At 40.5% G+C, this 17,183-nt stretch overlaps 1 protein-coding gene across 5 annotated transcripts in view; it reads right to left on the bottom strand.

Moving 5' to 3' along the window:
• The window catches only part of TBL1XR1 (TBL1X/Y related 1), a 173,436-nt gene extending 157,965 nt beyond the window's left edge, over positions 1 to 15,471 (bottom strand). Inside the window, exon 1 of one of the 5 annotated variants that reach the window (XM_027061401.2) lies at positions 15,376 to 15,471. The gene's annotated coding sequence lies outside the window, so the exon portion shown is untranslated. Of the gene's footprint in view, positions 1 to 14,600; positions 15,315 to 15,375 lie in introns of those variants that run through there. The other 4 variants (XM_053221197.1, XM_053221196.1, XM_027061402.2 and 1 more) reach the window with 4 other exon arrangements.
• Positions 15,472 to 17,183: the final 1,712 nt, after the last annotated feature.

Genomic DNA, 17,183 nt, shown 5'->3' with positions numbered 1-17,183 from the left:
TGACCTGGCTGAAGTCGGACGCTTAACCGACTGCGCCACCCAGGCGCCCCTCATTGTACTTCAGAGACGTGTATCTTTAGTACAATTTCAAAAATGTACAGCACACAAAGATAAAACCTAAATTGCTAAAAAATTTACTGACTGGAACATTCAAAAATCATACAATTAAAATAAGGGCATTAAAGAAAAAAACTGTCGTAAACATGTTTCTGGCTATTCCTTTTAGTTTTCACTACAGTGAAATGGGATGTAACGAATGCACCTGAACTCTGATTAATGGAAAAAAACAGACGTTTCTTCTTCAGATATCTAAAAAATATTTTCTCTGAGAATAATCTGTTCAAAACTGAGAAGACATCAGAGAAATGTAAATGTTATTAGAAAAATCCAATTCAGGTAATAACTAACCTGAAAAAATCAGCACTGTACATTTCCCATTTGACTGAACACTAACTTAATTTTTATTTTTGAATGTTTGTTTTTCAGTGAGAGAGAGAGAATGGACACACGAGCAGGGGAGGGACAGAGAGAAGGAGGCAGAGGATCAGAAGCAGGCTCTGCGCTGACAGCAGAGAACCTAACGCAGGGCTCGAACTCACAAACCAGGAAATCACGATCTGAGCCAACGTCGGAGGCTTAACCGACTGAGCCACCCAGGCCCCTAACTTAATTTTTAAATTATATGTGCAATCATAGGATCAAAGAATATTAGATGCAGAAGAGACTTCAGAGACCCAGTTCAATGTTCTCAAGATGAAGCAACTGAAGTCCACGAAAATTAATTTCTATTAGGTCACAAAAAAGCTTTGTCTACAAGGCTAACGATTTTTATTTTAAGTGAACTGATGAAGTATTGCTCAAAATAACTTCAGAATATACAACTCATTAATTTTGCTATATGCTAAATTTGAATATCTGGTTAGGACAAACAAGGGTAGTTATCTTCTTCAAGGTTTAAAATATCCCCTAAATATATATAATTAACCCGTTGATAATTTTCTAATGCTTGCCCTCAAATTTAGGCTTCCGTTACCTGTAAAATTAGCAGCAATAATGTGAAAAACAAAACCAAAATAAATAACATCAATTTTTTTTAGTATGTAACTCGTTTTGAGAAGATAAATTCATTTGAACACCCATATTAGTTATAGACAGTGTACATAAAATTATAAATACTACCACATGAGGAATCCCAACTTTTCATTTTAAAAAACAACACATATTGAAAACATTGAGAACAACAAAATATATGCCAGTTCTGGTTGAAAGAGAATTTTATGGGGACAGTCCATCATGGATTAAATGCACAACCTTCCCAACTATAAATGGATGCACATTTTGGTGTGGGGGGAGGGGAAGAGAGGCTGTCTGTCCAGCGGCTCCCTGGTACTCAAATGTCATTCCCACTGCTCTACTGGAAAGTGGCAGCCATAGTTTCTAAATGGCCTCTGGCCATGATGGGCACCTTCCCAAACCAAGCTCATCACTACTTCAAGATCTTTCCTGATGAGATAAATAGGTAGTCCCTCCTCTACAGCAGGGGAAAACAACGGATAAAAACTCTGGCACTGACAAGTTAAATTTTCCACCATGTGAAGAAAGTTAATCTTCTCAAAGAATGAAACTAACCTACCAGAACACACACACACACACACACACACACACACACACATACACACACACATTCTGTCAACAGAGATTTCTGGTGATATTCAAATGGCTATAGTTCTTGCTGTGCCTAAAGCCTTGCAGACCCCATGCTCTTCCCACAGTTCAATCCATTTTGGGATTCTATTGCCAAGGAATCCCTCTCTTTGGCTTAAGCTAACTTGAACTATCTATTGTACACCTACAAGTTCTAATTCATATACCAACTTGGTGAAGTTAGCCTAGATTAATCACAACAGAATAGCACAGGTAAATGGAATTAAAAGCAAATTACAGACTCTCTTTAACCTGTAAAAAACATAAATAGGAATATCTAGCTCTCATCACATAACTTGAATGAAATATGTATTTTAACTTAAAACGAAAGTGTTAACTTCTTAAAATCTAACATTTTATGGTAACAGAAGCACATATTCAAATTTGCTCATCAATTATCCATTTACCTGTTTCTTCCAGATTGATTCAAATACCATCTGTAGTAGTTCCTCCAAGAAAAGCATACAGCACTCACATATACATCCCTGGGATTCCAAACAGTAAATGCAATAAGCCTCTTTTGACCCTCCCCTAAATGCTGATTTTTAATGAATTATTTCCAGTATTCTACTGTAAGGAGGAAACAAGTTAAAGCTATCAGCTGGTTACAAAAGCATTTCTGAGCAAACAATTCACTCAAATATTTACTGAACACCTACCAGTCCTGTTTTGTCCTGGAGTGACAAGACAGAACCCATCCCTGTTCTCATGGAGTGTAAATTCCAGAGGTGAATAAAACAAACAAAAAGAAACAATGATCAAAGCTATTTCAGAGAGACTAAATGTTATGAGGAAAATACGAGGGTCCTGCAACTGAAAAAGGCTAAGGAGTGAGCAGCTATTTCAGTGTGACCTCTCAGGTGGTGGCACTGGAAGTGAAATCTGAATGACATAAAAAAATTAGCCATATGACAATCTCAGGGCAAAGCCTGAGGCAGAGAGCAAAGCAATTAAGGCACTGAGACAGGAACAAGCTTGTTCAGTGGGAATGGAGCTGGTATGTCTGGGCACAGTGAACGAGGGGAAGACGGGCAATGTGAAACAGGAGAAGGTTTGTGAGGTGGTCACAGAGCAGATTATGTGGTGGGGGGTTCCTGACAAGCTAAGGAAGGACTTTTGGATTTCACCCTGAGTGTGAAGAAAAACCCACAGGATAGGGAATAGGGAAGAAAACTGACATTTAGTGAGCATCTTTCATAGTGCCAAAGTAAACAGCATATAAGAATGTTTCCACCATGTATGCTATAAAACAACAGATGCATTTGTGTAAATTATACTGTATGCACTTATCATACTTATCAAAGGTCATTAGTATGCTGTTACAATAAAAAAAAAAAGTCACTTTTCCTGTTACTACCAGTTCTCACTTGTAGGAAATCACCTCTACGTTGATTTGTCAGACCAAATGAACCAACCAATATTATCTACTACAGAACATACATACATGAGTCATCTAGAATAAAATGCAAGAAGGGCAAACGAGACTAGATGAAATAAAGACAGTCAGCTATTCATGAGTATAGGACTCAAAAACAGGCAACAAGGCAAGTAGAGAAGCACCAAATTAGAAAACATACCCACGTTCAAGAAGCAGAGGGTCCATGGATACAAAAGATTGTTATCTACTTAAACAAAAAATACTCTCCTACAGATGAGTAGACAAAGGGTAAAAAACACAAAAGCTTCTAAAGTAAATTCTCTGTTCTTTTCATTTCATAATACCTTGCCTGTTTCAACAACATTCAGAGAAAAGTAAAAATACTATCTTTTAAATGCACCACCCTTGGTTAAATCTGTTGATGAATTTTAAAACATTTATAAATACAAATATTTATTAAAATACCACTGAAATACTGTGTCAAGCATTGTACCTACCAGATGCTAAGGATAAAGATGGGTGAAAGCCTTCCCAAAGAAGGCTTTTGCCTAGTGAGACAGGACTCAACAAGTAACTCAAAGGGAGATCTGTGCTAGAAGCAGATGATTAGTGGTCACAGGCCAGGATGTCAACTTAAGACTCACAGAAAGAAGCTTAACCTTCAATCTGATGATGTAGCTTCATTCAGCCAAAATGTTGTGGTATGTCAGTTTTTAAACACTATAAGACAATCTATACAAACTTCGTCTCTAATGAAATAGAAAAATCTTACTATAATGGTTATTATTTTGTTACTATTCTTTATGAAAAGCAGTCAGGGTTCTTAATCCAGAGATGTTGGCAGATTAATCCTCCCAAAAATCTTATATTCACATTTATTAGCAATCAAATGTCTTTATTCTTCGTATCTTACTTTGAATGCACACTTTGGAGGATTAGAACTTCAGAATCCTAACAGAGCCTCAGAAAACTAAAGAAATCAGCACCAATAAATGTGACTTACCTATGCTCTATCATTCACAACGACAATTTGATTCTAATTTTTAGTACTGACTCTAAATCCATAAAACTTAGAGAATTACAGTTCTACACTACTTTAAACCAGTATTTTTTAAATTTGGTAAATAAAGTCATTTTCAATTCATAAATTTATAGAAGCATGTTTTTAAATGAAAGATCATAGAAAATGCCTATACTAGCCATTAAAGCAAAACTTCAGTATTTTTGCACATATACATATCCTGTTATGTCTTATATATTTCTCAGTGAAAGTCCAAGTCTGCATAACATGCAACATGCATATTTGAAATAACTGATCCATACAAGCAACATCCACTGGGGAGCCAGAGAGGAGTGTTTCATTTCCCAGAGAACAGAAAAGGAGTGGAGAGTCCATTCCAGAAAGTAAAAAGACTATTTTTTTTTAGGAAAAGCAGTAACTTTTTTTTTCTCGAAGTATCAAGAGGTAACCAAAAATATTTAAAAATTACTGTAAAACAACATATACGGATGCCTGGGTGGCTCGATCAGTTGAGCGTCTAACTCTTGGTTTCAGCTCAGGTCATGATCGCACAATTCTGTGAGTTCAAGCACCATATTGGGCTCTGCACTGACAGCACAGAGCCTGCTGCTTGGTATTCTCTCTCCCTCTCTCTCTACCCTTTCCCCACTGTGCTCTCTCCAAATAAATAAACTTAATATATATATATGTACTAGATACATAACAAAGGCACACAGTACACATTCTCTTTTTATTTTTTTAAGTTTTATTTTTATTTAAGCAATCTTTACACCCAACATCAAGACTCTCACATCAAGATTCGCATGCTCCTCTGACTGAGCCAGCCAGGCGCCCCCAAGTTCTCATTTTAGAGTGAGCAACATGGGAATGCAACCTGGTGCAGTCACTCTGGAAAACAGTATGGAGGTTCCTCAAAAAACTAAAAATAGAACTACCCTACAACCCAGCAGTTGCACTACTAGGCATTTATCCACGGGATACAGGTGCGCTGTTTTGAAGGGACACCTGCACCCCTATGTTTATAGCAGCACTATCCACAATAGCCAAAGTATGGAAAGAGCCCAAATGTCCACCAATGGATGAATGGATAAAGAAGATGTGGTGTGTACACACACACACACACATACACACACACAAAATGGAGCATTACTTAGCAATCAAAAGGAATGAAATCTTGCCATTTGCAACTACATGGATGGAACTGGAGGGTATTATGCTAAGTGAAATTAGTCAAAGAAAGACAAAAATAATATGACTTCACTCATATGAGGACTTTAAGAGACAAAACAGATGAACATAAAGGAAGGGAAACAAAAATAATATAAAAACAGGGAGGGGGACAAAACAGAGGAGACTCATAAATATGGAGAACAAACGGAGGGTTCCTGGAGGGGTTGTGGGAGGGGGGGATGAGCTAAATGCGTAAGGGGCACTAAGGAATCTACTCCTGAAATCATTGTCGCACTATATGCTAACTAATTTGGATGTAAATTTAAAAAATAAAAAATAAAATTAAATAAATAAAATAGCTTCCAGATTAAAAAAAGAAAAAGAAGAGTGAGCAACAAAAGCTCAGTCACAAAATACAGAACTGGGAATTCTGGCCATCCAGTTCTCTGCAGTTGCCACAGGAAGCCCTGACAGGTTTACAAGGGGGAGTGTCACTTTTCTGCCTCTCTCTACAGCTGTTACTGCTGCACTTAACAAAGCCACCAAGTAGTAGCAAGCATTACTTCCCATGTGCCAGGCCCTATGGTAACTGCTTTACACATATTCACACTTGAATCCTCACAAGTGTTCCATGACGCATGTATTAATTACTCCTTATTTCCATTTTTCAGAGTGGAAACTGGAATTACCTAATTTTCCAGAGCCATACAACTAATAAGTAGGGGTGACAAACCAGCCATGCCGGACTCCAGACAACCGAGCTCTTCGCCACAGCAACATACTACAGTAAGAGTTAACTGCCCAAGATCAGACACTTACCCTGCCTAGCAATCTTATCACTAAAGAGAGAAGCACTGCTCCCAGGGAAGCAGGTCACACTGTCAAGTCACAGTGAAGCAGAATTAAAGGCACAAAAACAGATGCTACCTTTCTCTGAGACTTTCCAGCTTAGTTGAAAATGAGGAGCACAACTAGAACACCCTTTAGAATAAACTAAACATTCAATGAACAATTACAAGTGACGCCAACTTATACACACATGTAAATTCCCAAGTCAGGGATTGTGTAGTATCAAAACCCAGTTCCACAAATCCCATTATACCAAAAACTATCACAATTATTAAAAATCAACCACTAAACTATGAGAAATACAATTTTCACCTGATTTCCAAACCCTTGGCAAAACACCTCTGAAATCAGACAACACCTACATACATCTGTACAACCAGTGTCTCCTTCTAATATTTGCACTGAATTTCTAATTATCGACTTTGGATAGGACTTGAAAATCACCAAGTCACTATTACTAAATAGTTCAAGTGGTCTGCTGACCCAATCATGGAACAGACCAACACTTTTTAATCATACTCAGTGGCTCTAATTTTCCCAACAAATCTGACAAATTAAGTGTTTGCAGAAATATACACAATTCCAGCTCTTCAAGAACTGTCTGAGAAGCATAGGAAAAATTAAGTTTTCTCTCTTCTTCTGACTGTCCAAATTGAAAGAAATAGAAAGATTAAGAATTCTTAACCGGATGCCTTGATTTTTCACAATCAATACTTTTTATAAAATGGTAATACTGACATAGCAAGATTCAAACAGTTCAAAAGGTTATACATGAAAATAAGTTTCTCCCACATCTGACCACATGATCTCCCCATCCCAACCTCACCCCCTAAAATCACTGTTACTAGTCTCTTGTGTATCTTTCTGTAGTCATCCTAAACACGTAAAACAAACATACATACACACAACTCATACACTCTCCCATCATGTCTGTGTCCTCCTCACTGCCCTTCTCCCCTTTTGCAAGCTAAAATGGCAGCAGACTACAACATCCTCTGCCTGTTTTTTCACTTAAATGTATCTTTGAGAACCTATAAATACTAACAAGAAAGTTATAAACATTAATTCTAAACAAATCTGTAAAGGAACACTTCACACAAAACAACTCTCAACAGATGTTAAAACTGGTGACCTCTGCTAGCAGGATAAAAGGAAAGCCAAGGTCAAAGAAGTAATCCCCCAACCATGAGGGCCTGTTAGTTCTCACAGAATAGGAAAACTACTTCCCTGACACAGTTAACAGACTGCAATCCTAAACTCAGTCTAGGATCTCACAAAGATACACTGTTTACTAAAAAAAACAGAGAAAGGTGATTTAAAGAAAACCCATTACTTTAGTGGGAGAAAACTTAAGTATAAAAGGTGCCTAAGAACTATACTAAAGCTACATATAGCATCTAAAAATTCACACATGTATGATAAATTCTATTCCATAAAAGAACAATTACACAGGGAAAAAAAGACATTAAGGAAATTCATTCATTATCTATTTCCATTACCTTATTTCAGAAACCCAAAGCAGATGACCCAATTGCCTTATACTGAAAGTTAATGACATCTGATAGCCAAAAAATAGAAATGGAACAAAATCAGTATACATTCTACCCAATTAGCTTGTTCAAATTAAGAGGAAAGCATAAAACACCTCTCACTAACCCATAAGCTGTATTCTACTAGCAGTTGAAGGTAACTAGCAAAATATACCATTACTATAAATTCTCTGGAGGTGTCTGCTTATGCTAATGCCAAATGCTTTCTATTATTCTATGTAAGGTTATAGATTTTTAGCCATTAAGCATATTTTCCATGTAGATCTCCCTCAAAAAAATTACATAAATGACAGAATCTCCAAATTTTAACACAGGAATTGACTATACAAGTATTGCTTGAAAGGATGAACTAGCTTTACATAACACTTCATTTGAACCTCTTCAGTTGCATTTCTAAAAACTAAATGATTTACCCTTGTAACTATGGCTTTGCAAAAAATGATAAAAATTTATTTGCTTAATACTGAATCCATATTAATATACTAGCCACCATTTAAGTGGTTAACAGTAACAACAAAGCAGCAAATATCCACTTAACTGATTATCTATCTCATTACAAAGTCCTATCACACAAAGTGCTGGAAAGGACACAATGGAAAAAAATGAAAGAAAAGGACTAATTACCACCTTTGAACTCGGACAAAATAGATATCAAGAAGTACACTGGTATCTAGTTCCTAAAAAGTAAAAATTATTCACTGCTTTTAAGGTATTTAAAATTTTAAACGTCTCATTAAAAAAAAAAAAATGTTTGAGAGTCCAGAGTACAATTTTATATGAAAAAGAATTATTCTATTAAGAGACTGGAAGCACCATCTCTGACCCTTGCTTTCCATGTTCTCCTCTGTTCTACCACCTGAAAAAAACTTACAATTGCTTAAGAGGAAAACAGATGGCAAACTCCTCAGTTTAAACATTCACTACCTATTCTTCCTCATTCAAAGTATTCATCTCACATTCTTTAATCTGGATACTCTTTGTATATTTACTGAAATTTAATTGTTGGTCTTTCAACACGACCTATACAGTTTGTATTAATTCTAAATTACAATAAGCTCTTACAGGGGCACGTGGATGGATCAGTCAGTTAAGTATCAACTTCAGCTCAAGTCATGATCTTGTGGTTTGAACCCCGCGTGGGGCTCTGTGCTGACAGCTCAGGGCCTGGAGCCTGCCTGGGGTTCTGTGCCTCCCTCTCTCTCTGCCCCTCCCCCACTGGTGCTCTGTCTCTCTCTCAAGAAATTAAAAAAATAAAAAAGTATAAGCTCTTAGAAAGCAGGGGGACAAGCAGCTCATTTTGTTTGATGCAAATAAAATCATGCTGAGAACCTCATATTTAAATATTTAAAAATTCAACAGGATATAATACCAAATTAGTTGCTTTAGAATAAATTACCCAGGTTGTGAAGAACTAATATGGCACCCAGCCTTACCATAAAAACCTACTGAAGAGACGGTTATGGTAACTTTCTTCTGGTAGACTGAACCCACCTACACCATAAAATAGACACACTCTACACTGAATGTTAATACCCTCACAGTAATGACTCAAATGAGACTCCAATGTGGTCAAGATGCTAAAAACACAATCTTATTTAGGCACACTACAGAGAAAATAATGAGCAAAAAAGCCAGAGAGGTTAAGAAAATAAAGTACAAAATCCTAAGTTTCATTATAACTGCCACAAATACACCCAAATAAAGCCAACTTAGGGTGACAGGATTCCCAACTAGACTAGGTTCCTCACCAAAATCATGGCTACAATTCCAGGACCAAGATTTTTTTCTCTTCCTTGTCAACACTGGTAGCATTAAAATTCCAATTAACAGTTAAGTGCTGCTACAGCACACCTCAACCTTGAAGGTCTAAGTCCAACAGAAGCTTCGGCCACATCAACAGTAGTATAGGACCCATCACCACTTATTTTACCATGAGCACTTGTAGAAAGAAACAATCCATTGTAATATGAAGATAGTATGGTACAAAAATCAAAAATTCTGCTAATACCAGAAGAAAAAAAGCCCTTTCCTTCAAGAAATGTAACATGTAGTTGGGGCTAGGATAAACAAACCCATGAAATAATAATTATGGAGGTTGTGATAGTCGTTAAACACAATGGTATCTCAGTGAAGAAATATCCTGAGTCGAGATAGCCAGAAACAGCTTCAGGGAAGGTGGACTGAAACTAGACTATAAAAAAGACAAAGGGAAGGACAAGCATGAGTGAAAAGCAGAAGAGTAATGTGTATGCAAAACTGCAGTATCTGATAGGCAGGCCAGAATCACAGTTGGGAGAAGAGAGGGAACTATAGCTGAATAGGTAAAATAGAGCCTTAAAAAGCCAGACTGAAGCTTATGAACCCTATCCAGTTGGCAAAGGGAAGCCATTATGGGTTCTCCACAGCAAAGGAACTGACACGATGAAATCAGTATTTTAAATAAATCACACTGCCAAGCAGTTACAGAACACAGAATGGAGAAGAAAGCCTGCTCAGAGCAACCTACTAGAAAATTAATGCAATAATCCAGACCTAAAACCATTCATTCGGTCTTTCGTTCATTCACTGTGAAGCAGTAGACTGCTAGCTAAGAACACTGGCCTAGAATCAGACACACGGGGCCTAAACCCCTCTGTGCGCCCCTTACTACTGAGCCTTGGCTTCCTCACTGTTAAAATCAAGGTATCAGCCACTCAGATTGTCCAAGTCCCTGTCAAAGCAGCTGTGTGGTCCTGACCCATAAATTCTATTAGTAGTTAACATCACTGCTGAATTAATAGTAAAAATGGTAAGTGAAAATAAGACAATGCTTAGAAATGTATCAGAGCAACAGAACTTCCAAGTAGAACTGTCTTGACAGCAGCTGAAAATATGGAACAAGAACACAGGTGAAAGGTCAAGGCTACAGAAAACAATGATCCACTTAAAGTCATCACTTCAATCTAAAAAGGAGATCCTAGGTACTTGCCAGATCCAGCCCTGGAAAACAAAATTCCTTTATTTAAAGAGTTGGAAAATGTTCCAAATGGTGGGAGATTTAAAAAGTCCAAGTAACAAAAGAACAGCAATAAAAGTCAGGCAAAAGACCCAACACTGGGGGCGCCTCCGTACCCCAAACATCCAGCTCTTGATTTCAGCTCAGGTCATGATACCAGGGTCATGAGATGGAGCCCCAAGTCCCCTTGTCGATGGCTGTGGAGACTGCTTAGGATTCTCTCCCTCCCTCTCTCTACCCCTCCCTAACTTGGGTGCTCAGGCACACACCCTCATTCTCAAAAAAAGAAAAAAAAAAAAAAAAAAAAGGCGAAAGACCCAGCACTAGCACTGTCACCATACAATGCTTGAAATTGTTCCTAGTTTTAAAATCAAATCTAATTCTTCAAGGTTAAGTCTTCAATCACAAGTTCAAGAGCAAATACATTAAGTTTATTTCAAATATTTTACCCAGGAAACTCAGGAAATAAAACTACTAAATATTTTCTATGACACGGCCCCACTAAAATAAAGAACAAATAAAATGTAATACAAAGAAGCAAACTTCAAATCCAAACCCAACATCATCATCTTTAACAGCTTACATTTCCATGATACTTGTATGTCAAGTATTATTCTCAGCACCTTACACATACAATTCTCTCAATCTTTTCAACTCTAGAAGCTGACAGTCCACATCATGCAGAAAGGAAACAAAGAGGGAGTCACTCCCCTTAAGGTTGCATAGGCAGTAAGGAATGGAGCTGGAGTTTGAACCCAGGCAGTTTGCCTCAAAGACCCCCGATGGAACACTATGCTACACAAAAAGACTTAACGTGACATTCTTACACAAGTTTTGAGGAATACATACTCTGAGGACGAGGATAATTAAACATACTCTTACTTGCTTTTCCATCTTAATTTTAGGCATGGAACCATATTTTCTTTTTTCTACTGGCAGTACTTGGAAAGGCTACTTCACTGTTGTCCATCTTAAAGGTAGGAAACAGAGCCGTTGGCAAGAGGATTGCATCTTATTAAATGGTTCTAGAGAGTTAAAGACGATGTAGGTAGGATTCCTATGAATTTCATTTATCCATGCAATTACTTGACCCAGTTAATAGAGATGCCCAACTACAGAATTATAAACGCTAATTTTTTCCAAGGACATCTGACAAAACAGCTGGAAAAATCTGGCACAGCTACACTCATCCAGAACGAGCACAGACTAGGACTTAGACCTACATTAGAACCCTAATGCATCATTTGATCATTCTGTGGCCTAGGACAAGGGAATTAACTCTGCACCTCTGTTTCATCATCCACAGATCCAGTACTACCCACTTCATAAGATTAGCCTGAGGTATACATGACACAGAAAGCACCTCACACCTTTCCTAGATCATAACCCAAGCAAAGTCTCTTTCCTCTGGCTCTTCATAACAGGGCAATTAATTGTACTCTTACAGAGTCTAATCCTGCAGGTGTTGGAGAGTAAACCTCTCCAGCATCAGTTTTTTTTTAATTCAAGTTTCTGTTGGTGATAGAACAGGCGATACCACCATGATGGTCTCCAAACTGGACCATACTCTTACTAACTCACTACTATACAGCCCTGGGTCCTAACCCCTCTACACTATGGGGATGTATAAATGGCTCTGTTAGCTGATTTTTTTTGTATTTCAGTGACAAACTACAAATGTTATTTGTGAAATAAGTCAAATTCGCATATACTAGAAAAATACAGTCCCACAGTGCCAATATTTCTGCCATCTCTCTCCCCTGTCACTCACATTCTTTACAATTCTTTTTTTTCTAATTTTCTTTTTACATTTATTTATTTTTGAGAGACAGAGTGAGACAGAGCATAAGCGTACGAGGTGTAGAAGAGGAGGAGACACAGAATCCGAAGCAGGCTCCAGGCTCCGAGCAAGCATTCAGCAACAGAGCCTGACACAGGGCTCGAACCCGTGAACTGTGAGATCATGACCTGAGTCGAAGTCGGTTGCTGACTGAGCCACCCAGGCACCCTTCCTCTCAATTCTTATATAAAAGACACAGGAATTGAGTAAACCCAACAAATTATTTCTACTAACTCCATCAAAATACATTAAGTCAGAAATTCTTTGTAGTAATACTGTTGGAGTAAATCTTAAAACTCCTGTGTCAGCTACTCAGCTGACAAGGTTGTACTTAAACATCATCGCTATGTAGGAACAGATGTATTTATTCAACAGGTTGTCATTACAAAGGTTCATTAGTCACATCTCTTTTTATCAGTAACCCCTATATTTATATTAAGCTTTTGCCCTTTCTGCTTATTAGCTTGAAAGGCTCTCAGGAAGTACTTATTTTCCTGGTAGGCACTATCATGATAATCATGATAAACCTTAATTAGATGTTGAAAACACAAGTAACAAAAAAATTCATGGACACACGTAAAAAGTTATTAAAATGTCTAACACTTCTTTGAGACAACCAATGCAAAAATACAACCTCCACAAGGGGCCACTCCACATATACCACATCTCCCAAATTAATAACTGAAGTTGGTATATGCAAGAAAAGCATTTTATAAACTGATGGTGAGCTTTGCAACAATTTTTAAGTCATTAACAAGTCCATTAAGTTCTGTAACAGTAAGGGAAACTTCTTCCACTTACATATGGTTTTCATCCTCCATACAGTGTACCATTTTGCCCTATAGATCTCATTCTAACTATTCAAATAGCAAAAAAGAGTAGTTATTTGTGGATTTAATGGTTGTGGTTACATAGATCACACAATGCATTATAGCAACACAGGGGGAAAAAAATCATATTCCAAACAGGCAGAAAAACCACAATTTCAGAGCAAAAAGTATAAACACACATCTCACGCCTAACTACTCGTAGGCATGTTTTCTTTTTGCCACCCTTCCTTCACAGGTAAATGCTAACTATTTCTAGAACCCTCAATGATTTCTCAAGCTTGCTTGCCATGAACTCCCATGATACACCCCAACAAACACACTGTTTTCATGGAGACAAAGCTGCCCTATTTCCCTAGCCTACAAACTTCTTAAAATGGTGAGAACATACAGTCCCTGGAAATAAGGATTACTAACAAACACCAATGTAGCACAGGTCTTATTTAACAAAAATGAAAATGAACTACACTGAGAAAGCCAAAAAGTCACTCACTGTATCTTCAATGTGTAATTACTATATTTTTTATAATTTGGTTTAGTAAGTAGATGAAAACACCACAGGGGCCTTATACTATGCAATCTGATAAAGAAGTCTTTGGGAAAAATGGAGGAGAAAAACCATTACTTAATTACATGGGGGGAGGGGAGGTCAGGCAATTCAGACTAGAAATCACCCATCATTTCACCCACCACATTTTACTAACAAGCTTATTTAAATCAGCATAAGGTTCTTGTATGGAAAACAAGGAAGCCAACAGTAAACTTCCCTAAGTCAACTGTAAATGACATACGTACTAAAACTCTTCACCTTGGTGCACAGTCCAAGATTCTAAGTAAACTCCAGACACTGAGAAAATCTAGCTTTTAACTAGGTCTCAGCACTTGTCATTTGTAATCACCAAATTATTTTAGAGAATGTTATGAGGTAACTTAGTAACAGGAGCATTCTTTAAGAGCCATTTCAACCGAAATTTTACATGAAACACCATTTTCACAACCTAAATTTAATCTCGGTTGCCACGGCAAAGTGATGCCTCTTTCGGCAAATTAGGAACTTCCAAAAATACTGAACATGTTAACACATGCATGGTTTCCCTCGAGCTGCCATTTAAGATTAATAATTTCACTTGAATAAAAGTCGGCTTCTGTTTAAAAAAAAAAAAAAATGACATCGGTTGCAAAGAGGAAGTTACCGAGAAACCACCCTCACAACGTGGCCTTTACACTGTCAGAAAATAATGTGACTTTGTGCCACCCAAAACTTACCAGGAAGCTGGCAATAACTTTGCCAATTCTACACTTCTGAACCCAACTTCAAAGAGGCTCTAGCAAATACCTCCTTAAGACGATAAAAGGCACTAAGTTACAAATAAACACGTCCGGGAGTGCGGCCCCGCGGCCGCGCGCCCCTCCCCCGCCAGCGCCCCCGCCCGGGACGCGCGGCCCCAACAGCCGCCCGCAGCCCCCAGCACGCCAACCCGGGTCGCCGCGCCTGCACCGGGGACGCGCCTGGGGAGGGGAGCAGATTTCCATTGCTAACAGAATAACGTGCACCGAAAAGATCCCTCTCCTCTGCTAAAAATAGGCTATAAAAGAGTCGGCCTCATGATGGCTCCTTGATTCAATTTGCTGCAAATTCTTTCCTGAAAGCCTCCCCCCACATACACACACACACACACACACACAAAAAGGGGGTGTAAATGCACGAAGGGTGGAAGCGGGGGAGAAGGCCGAGGCGCACATTTTCGGGGACAACATAAGGGTGAGGATCCCCGAGATCAGGAAAGGGTAGGGGGTGGGCAGGCACGTGAGCATTTCAAAGAAGCCTGAGAGGAAAAAGGGGGGATGGGGCACCCTAAATGCCTTCCCTGCCTTCCCCTCCCCCACCAAAACCCCAGCTCGCCAAAGGGCCAAGTTGAAAAATGCATGTTCCACTTGTGCCCATCCCCCCGCGGCCCAGCGCCCCCCAGCCGCCTCCGCCCGCGCCCCCCGCCCCGGCCCGCGGCCGCCCCCACCCCGGGGTCCGGCCCCCAGCGCTTACCTGGAAACGGTGGCCTCCGACGCCGCTCCCCCCTCCCGGGAATGGAGGCACAAGGAAATTCCCCTCCTCGCCGCCGCCGCCGCCGCCGCCTCCAACCACCCCCAAAATAACCCCTCCGGGGGGTGAGAGGCAATTATAACCCCGGCGAGCGGAGGGCGCGGGGGATGGGCGCCGGGCGGGCGGGGGCGGGGAGCGCGGCGCGGGTCCCCAGGTGGCGAGCGGAGGTGCTCCCGCCGCGGGGGGAGGGGCGGGGGCGCACGCGGCCGGCGGCGGGGGGAGGCGGCGCGCGGGGGAAGGGCGCGAGCGGGGAGAGGAATTGAGGCAGAAGGTAAAAGCTGTTACTAAGGGAAAGAGCCAAACGGTTCGGAGCAGCCAACGGCTCAGACACTCAACACTGGGGAGAGAGGAATGGGGACCAGCCAGGCACAAATGAGCTCGCGAGGCCCGCGGCGGCGGCGGCCGCGCAGCAAAACAAACCCGAGCGGCCTGCGCCGGGCGGGCGCGCGGGGGAGGGGCCGGCGGGGGAGGGGCGCCGCGGACTGGGGGGGGGCGGGGGAGGAGGCGGCGGCGCGGCGGGGGGGCCTCCGCCGGCCTCGCTCCTCTCTCTCCCGCCCGCCCTGGCGGCGCTGGGGGCTGTACGAGTGCGGCGCAGTCTTTTAAAAATAAAGACCCGCAGGCGCTGAGAGGCGCCGCCGGGGCACTGGCCGCCCCGCCCCCACCGACGCACGCTGTCTGGTGCGGGGCGGCCTGGGTGTTGGCCCGGCAGCCCGAGGCCCGGTGGGGGCGGGGAGGCTCGCGCCGCAGCCGGTGTGAAAACGCCGGTTAACTTTCCTGGGGAGGCCCCGCGGGGCTACCGCGTATTCGGGGGCAGCTTGTCCCCGTGGGCACCCCGGCTGCGCGGGGTGGCCGGCTGGGCACACCACGCGGTGGGCATGTGCAGGGGAGCGCGGCGCAGGCATCATATGGACATTTGTTTGTGAAAAGATCTGCACACACCTTTGTGTGCATAAATACATATGTTTCTCGGAAACGTACCTGGAAAGGGGCTTTATCTGTAATAAGCGATTTTCAAAATGTAATCCAGAGCACGGGATCTGTAGAGAAAACACACGCACACAAGAAAAGGTTTTTGATACTAAACACAAAGCTGTAATTGAAGTGTTTATGCCCAAATGTACTGTGAATCAAACATATGGTGGTATTTATCGTCTGGTGGGTCTGTTTGAAAGGTTTGGTCGATCAGTTCTCATTTCACAAAAATAAAATAATGTAACTAAATGTTTACTAAATATATACCTCTACGGCAGCATTGACAGTAGAAGTTTATCCACTTTGTATACTTTTTGCATGTGTGTACCACATCAAAGCAGTTTATAAAGTATAACTTATTTGAGTGATAATGTGACAATATGAGAAGAGGAGTGCAACGGGTTGTTTTTTGAAAAGAGGGGCACCAGCTTTTAAAACAAATGTGTTAATCTTTCTAAGGCCCTCTGAAAGCGGGGGTTGGAGTCTTAGACTTTTGTATAAGCCTAGGACCTTTTTAAGATTTGACCTGAAAGAAACCTTTTTGTTTTTTTCAGTTATTGCTGTCTTGAAAGTAAAATCATATTTTCTGCAGCCTTTTTAAGAAGGGTTCTGTTTTTATGCTTTCATGACAATATTTGAAATAGGTGTATTATTCTAAAGCAGTCTTTTTTTTCCTCCCAATACCAGAGACCTAAATTTTCACACCAAAGAAAAAAAGTTCATTCCAAGTAACTTTTACACATGTGGACTCCTGGTGGCCTAATAAGCTCACTGATTAG

This window comes from Acinonyx jubatus, chromosome C2 (assembly GCF_027475565.1).
Source record: "Acinonyx jubatus isolate Ajub_Pintada_27869175 chromosome C2, VMU_Ajub_asm_v1.0, whole genome shotgun sequence".
NCBI lineage: Eukaryota > Metazoa > Chordata > Mammalia > Carnivora > Felidae > Acinonyx > Acinonyx jubatus.
This window is presented reverse-complemented; position numbering and strand designations above follow the sequence as displayed.